The sequence below is a fragment of the Octodon degus genome, unplaced genomic scaffold (genome assembly GCF_000260255.1).
Source record: "Octodon degus isolate 3935 unplaced genomic scaffold, OctDeg1.0 scaffold00049, whole genome shotgun sequence".
NCBI classification, from domain to species: domain Eukaryota; kingdom Metazoa; phylum Chordata; class Mammalia; order Rodentia; family Octodontidae; genus Octodon; species Octodon degus.
The window spans coordinates 1224883-1233383 of NW_004524625.1; the positions used below are offsets into that span (position 1 = coordinate 1224883).

The 8501-nt window shown below is 38.9% G+C and overlaps 1 protein-coding gene and 1 pseudogene across 4 annotated transcripts in view; both read right to left on the reverse strand.

The window, feature by feature from the left end:
- The window catches only part of LOC105742384, a 6570-nt pseudogene extending 514 nt beyond the window's left edge, over nucleotides 1-6056 (reverse strand).
- The window catches only part of Uvrag (UV radiation resistance associated), a 379986-nt gene that overhangs the window by 336524 nt on the left and 34961 nt on the right, over nucleotides 1-8501 (reverse strand). Inside the window, exon 1 of one of the 4 annotated variants that reach the window (XM_012515045.2) lies at nucleotides 1657-1687. The exons of the other annotated variants lie outside the window; for them this stretch is intronic. The gene's annotated coding sequence lies outside the window, so the exon portion shown is untranslated. Of the gene's footprint in view, nucleotides 1-1656; nucleotides 1688-8501 lie in introns of those variants that run through there. 4 annotated transcript variants of the gene reach the window in all.

An 8501-nucleotide genomic window follows, 5' to 3' on the forward strand; every position in this document is an offset into this window, starting at 1 on the left:
AAGATATGTCAGAGGACTAAAGCACCTGCTTTGGCAAGCATAAGGACCAAGGTTTGGTCCCTAGTCCCACATGTCTTGCCTTGCCAATCCCGCCTCTGGGGAGCACTGAGTCAGGGACAGAGCCTAGGTGTGGTGATGTACGCCTGTAATCCCAGAGCTGGTGAGGCTGAAAATAAGAGACTCACCATGAGTCCAATCTGCGTAGTGAAACCCTATGCCAAATACACAAGTGGGGAAAAAAAAAAAAAAAGCTAGGATGGGAGATCAATCCCATTCAAGCTACCTATTACCCTCCTGGGTATTTTTTCAGAAGAACTGAAAACCTCATACCACAGCAATATACATGCACCCATGTTTTAGCAGCACAATTTGTCATAGCTGAAATCCTGGAAAACACTTAGATGCCAATCAACTGAAGAATGGATAAGGAAGATGTGATATTTTTACACAATGGAGTATGATTCAGCTATAAAACAGGATAAATTTAAGTCTTTTGTCGGTAAATGGTTGCAACTAGAGAACATACAGTTTAGTAAAATAAATCAAACCCACATGTGCAAACATTGTATAGTCTCCTTAGTATTAGAATCTGAAAGAGGAAAAAGGAATCTGAAGGGTACAACAGACACTGGTAAAAGGGAATGAACTTATTCAAAAAGAAAGAGTTACTGAGTTGAGAAGAACAGGAGAGGGAGGGGGAAAAGAGATTTATCTATGTATATAATCAGGATGGTTTAGACAGCTGTGTACTACGTATTTCTGCTGGTCTATGGAAAGAAATAGTTAATGCTTTAATTTGTTTCATCTCCTTTTTTCAATAGTTTGTAGTTTTTTCTCTTCTTAATTTCTTACACCTTTCTTTTTTCCTCCAATTTTATATGCATATATCTGGTAATATGAATAACTGGTTGGAAGACAACAATATGTATTACAACAAATACTATGAGATTCATATTACTTTGCTAAGTAAAAATCTGTATCACTTGTAATTTTTTGTTTTAATTCTAATTTGTACTCTCTTTTAAAAAATAAAAATAAAAGAGCAGGGATATAGCTCAGTGTGAAAGCCCTCAGTTTAATCCCCAGTATTCCAACAAAAAAGAAAGAAGACAAGGACCTAAGTATGACACCACCACTTACACCACTGACAAGTTATGTTCACTATCAAAAAGCTCTTCTGTTTCCAACACAGCCTAACAGTGCCAGTTATACAAACTGTACACATCATCAAAAGTAGGACACTTCCAACTTTCTAAATGAGCAATACCACTGCCACGAAGCAACGTATCATCTTCAAAGGCACTTGACAAAATATTCTTAAGCACTATTTCTACATGTTTATCATGTCTGACAAGTCTAATAGTAAAAATAATTTTTATAGTACAAAGAAGTGACAAAAACAGAACTGGAGATTGTAATAGACTTAAAAAAATTTAGTTCATTCAGTAAATATTTATCAAGTACCTACTATCTGTCAGGCATGTTCTCAGCACAAGACAAAGCAATGAACAAGTCATGATAATTTAATAATAATTGAGATGATACACCAAAATATCATAACGTGAGAACTAAACCTCAACTTATTTTATAACTTTGAATTTTCTGAAATAAGGGTTATATGTTTAATGATATGTACCTGTCAGAAAGCAAACTTACCAAAGAATTCTTAACCACTTCACTTCTATAAAATTCTGGAAAAGAAGAAAAAGAACAATAAGTGATAAGAAAAAAAATAAGCTCATTAACTCAATTCTGTACATTTTTAAGCAAGTGTTCTAGTAAACCATTTAAAATATTTTCAAGGGCTCTATTTTCTGCTATCTTTATAAAAAAATAAGCAAAAACAGAAATAAAGATTAAATCAGTATGTTCTACTTTTGTTTTGTTTTATACTGTGGTAGAGGACTAAAGTGCTCTACCAGTGAGCTATATACCCTCAGCATAAAAGTGTTTTGTTTGTTTTCTTTTGTTTGCGGAACCGGGGATTGAACTCAGGCCATTTTTATTCTACTGAGCCATCTCCCTAGCCCCAAAAGTGTTTTGTTTTGGTTTTTTTTTGGGGGGGGGAAGATTAAAAATTAAAATATTTTCAGAGTTAATTTAGTGATAATTACCTAGCTGACTCCTTTTGCTAGATTCTAATTTAAGTCCTGAAAAATTCAAACTTTCTTCTTTTTCTCCCACTTGTATAGGAGCCCATCTGCCCCAATCTGCTCAAACATCTCTCGTGCTTACCCAGTGTGGTCTTGTGTAATGAATACTGACCTAGCAACCAAGTAACCCAAGCTCAACTTTCACCTCTGTCACTAACATTCTGTCTGATTTCCTTCGGCTCGCTTTTTTATTAATCTACAGAGTTAGAGTAATAACTGGAGTTCCCCTACAAGCATTAAAATGTCATGATTTTACAAACCTTCCCGTATGTTGATAGATATACAAAACCCAAATGCAAAATGAAAACATATGAGAGGATCTGACAGACATTCGCAATAACCCATCAACACTTCCTCTGCTGACTCTGCCCAGGTTACCTTCACACAACCATCCACCATAGAAGCTACAAGGCTTCATCCTCTGACATTCCCCCAAGTGTCACATACATACACTAGGCCTTGGGATCATGAGGCGACACACAGACAAATGTGTCACCACTTTCTAACACATTGAAATGTATGTTTTAGATATTGTGCCCATAATCATAAGCTTCATTGGGCAGCCATATTTGTTCTGTACAACTACTACCTCCTCAGCAGCTAAAACCATTCCTGGCACACGGTAGACAATAATTTTTTTAATGAATAAAACAATTCCACAGATTAACAGATATAAGTTTAAAAATAATAAAGTTAAAGATAATTTTTCTTTAAAAAAATATAATTTTTCTAAGGATAATTGTTCTACTTTGTGAGAAATAAACATAATGTATTACATTTTAAAAAGCAGATTCTGAGGGAAGACTCACAAAAGGATCGTAATTTTTATAACTGTACTAATAATTTGTAAGTGATATGATCAGGATACGTAAATTGATTGGCATGTTTCCACTTTTTCTATCATAGGAATGTTTTTAAAACAAAAAAGGAAAATACTAATTTTTTAAAAAGGAATCACCTACTGATGAGTGCTTAGGTTACTGTTCATTATTGGCTTTTTCAAATAATGCTATAAATAAATAATCTTTTAAAAACGTATATCCTAAGCCCAGCACTGCTATACAAACCTACAATCCCAGCTACTCAGGAGGCTAAGGCAGGACGACTGCAAGATCAAGGCTAGCCTTGCTAAGCAAAACCTTATCTTAAAATTAAAATGGGCTGGGAATGATGGATTATTTGCCTAACATATATGAGGCCCAAGGTTCAATTTCTAGTATGACCAAAAAAAAAAAAATAATAAGATACATATGAATCTATGAACAAATCTTTAGAAATGAAATTGCAATATCCAGCCAGGTACAGTGGTACATGCAGCAGGACAGGAAGTTCAGGCTCAGCCTAGGCAACTAAACAACTCAGCATGACCTTGTCTCAAAAACAGTTAAAGAGAGCTGGGGATGTAGCTGAATGCAAAAATCCTGGGTACAACCCTGAGCACCACCGTGATGACACCTTGCCTCTGGGAGATCTTTCAGGCTGGACCCTCCGGAGGCAAGTCTACACAAATCTGATTATCCTTTGTTGCTCTGCCCAGGGTAATCTCACATGAGTACATCAGGTACTGCCACCATGTGGTCCTGCAGCACTAGCTGGGTCTGGAAAGCTCATGCCTATAATGTCACTGGCACCTGCCACTTACATGGTTCCTATTACAGCTACAGGATCTCTGCCTCTTACCTCTTACCACTATCTGCTCAAGCTCCAGAACCTCATCTCACACATCCATGAGCTTACTATCCTTAATCAGGTCCTCCACATCAGAGAAGTTCAGCACTTAGCCCGCCTTGGACAGCAGCTGCACTGTCTATCTTCCATGAGCTGGCAGTGGGCCTATAGAGCCTTGGCAGAAAGGCCAGGTAGAAGGCATGGAGTGTCTGTGCAGCAAGCCCTGGAAGGTCTGCAAGGAGGGCTGGCTGGTCAACCCCACTTTGCTTTAGTATCTGCTCTTTTTTTTTTTTTTTAATGTATCTTTTTGTTTGTTGTTTTGTTTTTTGGTTTTTTTTATTAGTCCGCAACTTGGACTCAAAGTAATTCTCCTGTTTTCAGCTCTGGGATTACAGGTGTGCCACACCATGCCAAGACTCAGTTGCTAGCTCAGTGTGCCCTGGGGCCAGGGCCAGCACAGTGTGTGGGACCAGGGATTGAAACCTTAGTACCTCCTCTTGAGTCTTATTATATAGGGCTGTGTTCTGGATGGCTGCAATGGCTTCTGGGTTCAGCAGCCTCATGGCCTGACAGACTACTTTGGACACAACAGGATCATACAGCACAACATACCAGCACTCCAGTTCAGGTGGAGTGACACCTGAATTTCACATCCAAGCAAGCAATGTCAGGTTACTGGCCTGCAACACTAATGAGCACAGCAGGAGATGATCTGCATGCTTCCAGCAGCCCTTAGTCACCCGAAGCGGCTGCTTGTTCATACACTTGTGGTGAGTCCTGGGGACGGGGCAGAGCTGGGTGGCACAAGAATGTTGGGGCCTTGGTACCTTCCTCTTCTCACTGGAGGACTCACTACCCTGAACAGTGCCCGGGTTCCACCCTGCTGGCTCTTTGCTCAGCAAGAGGACTCTGCCAAACTGCGCTCTACCAGATTATCATCAAACTTCTTCCTCTTTATGAACCTGGAGGTTTTCTGTTGAGGAATGGTATGCAAAGCCTAGAAGGAGGCTTTTGCCCTGCAAATGACTCCTCCTCATAATATGAGAAGTGGCAGTGCCTGATGTCATCAGGGATAAATCCAGCAACCTCTGAACATCTTTGTCTGTCCTTACGGTCCCAAAGGCACTGGCTCCAAACCACAGGACTAGGAGGAAGGGTCCCACAGGTTCATCCAAGGATTCAGACCAAGTGGGCTTAGGAGCTTAGAGCAGATTCACTCCTAAACAGCCAGCTTGATATTTTCTCTCCAATAGTAACTGCCGCATGGCCGAAGCTGGTTTTTCTGAAGTACATCTACTTCCAGGTTACAAACTAGGGACTGAGCCTGTTTTGGTTTTTTTTTTTTTTAAGTTTTCACAAGATCCTTTTCCCTAAGTGAAACATTCTTCAGATTTCTAAAAGAAATTGTCTAGATTAAAGGATTTTTATTCAGAAGGTTAAAAGTTGACAATTTGATAGATCACAAACTGTCTTGAAATCTAGACCTGTAATTATTGAAGTTTTTAACATATTTTAAGCTCCTAGAAGAAAAACTATTGACCAATTTGTGGCACTAGTTTGATGTGAGTTGACAGAATTTTTTTCAATGAGATCACTGGAGCTGTTAACCAGCAATTTTTTCCAGTCTCTTCTTGATTTCTTCAACTTTTACAATGACTTAAATAGTATCCTGTGGTTAAGTCAAATCTTAAATTTTACATGACCCTCTTAAACTGTGTACACTATTATCTAAGGGTACATCTGGTTGTATCTGTCTGAGTAATATCAATCCCAGATGTTTAACTGTTCTATGGCTTCAAACAGCTCACTGCATGACAAGTTTGTTTCACAGAAAACAAAAACAAAATGCATCCTCTGTACTGTACTTGAATACACAAGCTTGGAACAAAACAATAGTGAGTCACAGTGGAGCGCACCAACCAGGTCTGTTCTCCTCTGGGGCTGGTAACAAAACATAGCAGGATGTTTTTGAAGATGACAAGCCTAAGTTCTGATAAGGTATGTAGGTGTTGAATTTAGCTGAAAAAAGCCAGAGACTGAGTTTGGGGCTTAACATTTCCAACACCTGTGCATCACTTGGGGAGGCCAAGCCTGAGCCTATGTCTAGTTTTCCTGTGATGAAAGCATCACAGTGTCATTCACATCACGCTGTCTGGATGCTGATGACAGGCTTCGATGTGCGGCAGGAATCCTAGATTCCAGGTTTTCCGAATCTGTGTACGTGTGGATGCACATGTGTGCTTTCCATCTTTGAACAGCTTCATTTTGTTTTCACAATAATTTTATTTTTTAACCTTTTTAGTGAGGATCATATTCAGAAGCCAAAGGTACACTGTGAACAACTGTCTTAATATTCTGTTGCCTGCCCATTAGGATAAATTTTGCAAGCCCAAATTACATATCAACAAATGGTTGACTAATTCATAAAATATATGTAAGTATAACAGTGCGCTAAAGTTTGCAGGATGTGAGCTGAGATGTAGCTCAGTATATAGTTCTTGCTTACCACACACAAGACGCTCAAATCCATCCCCATTACCCCCTAAACACAGAACAGTTTGTGGTACTTGAACTATTCTGTTTTCATACTCTGTATAATATAAGGTTCATCGATGATATCCTTCCAATCTACTTAAATTAGCCAATTGTTTTACTATTGATATTTTGGGGCTGGGGATTTGGCTCAGCGGTAGAATGCTTGCCTAGCAAGCTAGAAGCCCTGAGTTCATGCCTCAACACCAAAAAAAAAAAAAAAAAAAAAACTCCCTTACTATTGATATTTTACATATTCTAAGCCTGTGACATCTTATTTCATTGATTACTATGCAATAAAATACATATTTGATAGTTGTTGTTGTTCTTGTTCTTATTCTTGTTGCCAGGAAGCAAACACAGGGTGTACATCCCTGGCCTACGTCCCCTGGCCTTTTGGTAATAATTTTTAAACTTCTCAGATGCACTAAGTGGAAAATGCATGGCACAGAAGCATATTTCTTTAGTATCTGTCTCAGTTACTTTTCTCTCACTGCTGGGACAAAATACCTGACACACAAAATGAAGGAACGAAAGGTTTCTTTATCTCCCAGTTAATGGAGGCTTCAGTCCATACTCAGCTGGCTCCAAGGCAGAGTGGCACATGGCGGAGGGCAGCAGTTCATGGTGGCAGGAAACAGCAAAGACAAAGGGAGCAGCAGCAGCTGCAGCTAGCAGGCCTCTCTCACTTCCTTACATTGTAATGCAGATTACCAACCCCAGGGTGATGGAGCACTCACACCCATAATTCTCCCATTGGATCATGAATTAACTACAAACTCTGCATGAGGCTTTGGAGGGACACCTAGACATAAACCATAACTTTTTTTTTTTCCTCAAAAAGAGGAGAGGAAAGACAGATCCCTACGTTCACTTGTATTTACATAAAGAATCTCAAGAAAGATGAATATGAAATGAGTAACAGTGGTTAACAGAGTGGGGTAGAAAACTAGGATGATGGGAGGCTTTAGTTAAATATATATTTAAATATACATTTTTGAACCCTATCATATTACATATTCAAAAAATTAAATTAAAAATTCAAATATATGAGGAGTTTGTGCTAAGCACTGTTCCAGATATTAGGAACAGAACAGTGAGCAAAATGAATCTAAAAATTTATACCCTCATAGAGCTTACATTCAGGTGGAAAGAAACATGTATTAACCAAGTACTAAACATACATAGTACATCAGAGGATTTTAAGTACTGCAAAGAAAAACAAAGCACAGGAAAAAGGAGGCAAACAGCCACAATTTGTAAAAAGATCAGTCTGTAGTCAAGAGTTTCTTTGAGAAAAAAAATGGAATAAAGACCTGCATGAAGATGTAAGAGTTAGCTGTGAGAATATCCAGAGAAGCGCTCAGGTCACACAGAAACAGCGAGGTCAAGACCCTCAAGTTAAGAAAACTTGACATACTCACTGAACAGCTATGTCACTGTGGCTAGAACAGAGAAATGTGAAAGAAGAGTAGAAGGTAAATTCTAAAAGCAGCAGAGGGTCAGCTTAACAGTCTTTGGAAATTGTTGGGATTTTGCCTTCTACTCTGAATGAGAGCAGGGGAGGGTTCTGAGAGCAGGTATAACTTTCATTTTAAAAGGATCTTTAAAAAAACACAAAAGGATCTTGCTATTATCATGTACAGAAACAAACCTCCTAGGATGAATGTTATTATGTTATTATAAATATATCTAAAATGTAGCAATAAAATGAGAAGAGAAAAATACAATCTTACCTGAGAACAGACTGAAAGCCAGACAAAAAGATAACAGAGGTTTGGCCAAACGATGAATATATTTTTACAATAATAGCCAAAACTTACTGAAAGATTGGGTGTGGGTTATAAAAGAGGACAATCTAGAATGACTTCAAGATTTTTGTCCAAAGAAACATGACTGTCACTTTCTGATCAAAGAAAGAAAACTAGGGAGATGACCCAGGCCGCAGGATCCTGAACAGACCCAGAGCGCAGGCCCGGCAAGTGAGTGAAACTACTAAGGCCGCAGGATCCTGAATAGACCCAGAGCGCAGGCCCAGCAAGGAACCCTTCAGCAAAACTCCCTGCAAAGAGGCTAGAGGCAAGACCCATCCAGCTGATTCAGGAGCAGAACATCTTGCCAGAGAGACACAAAGGGTTCAACTCTAAC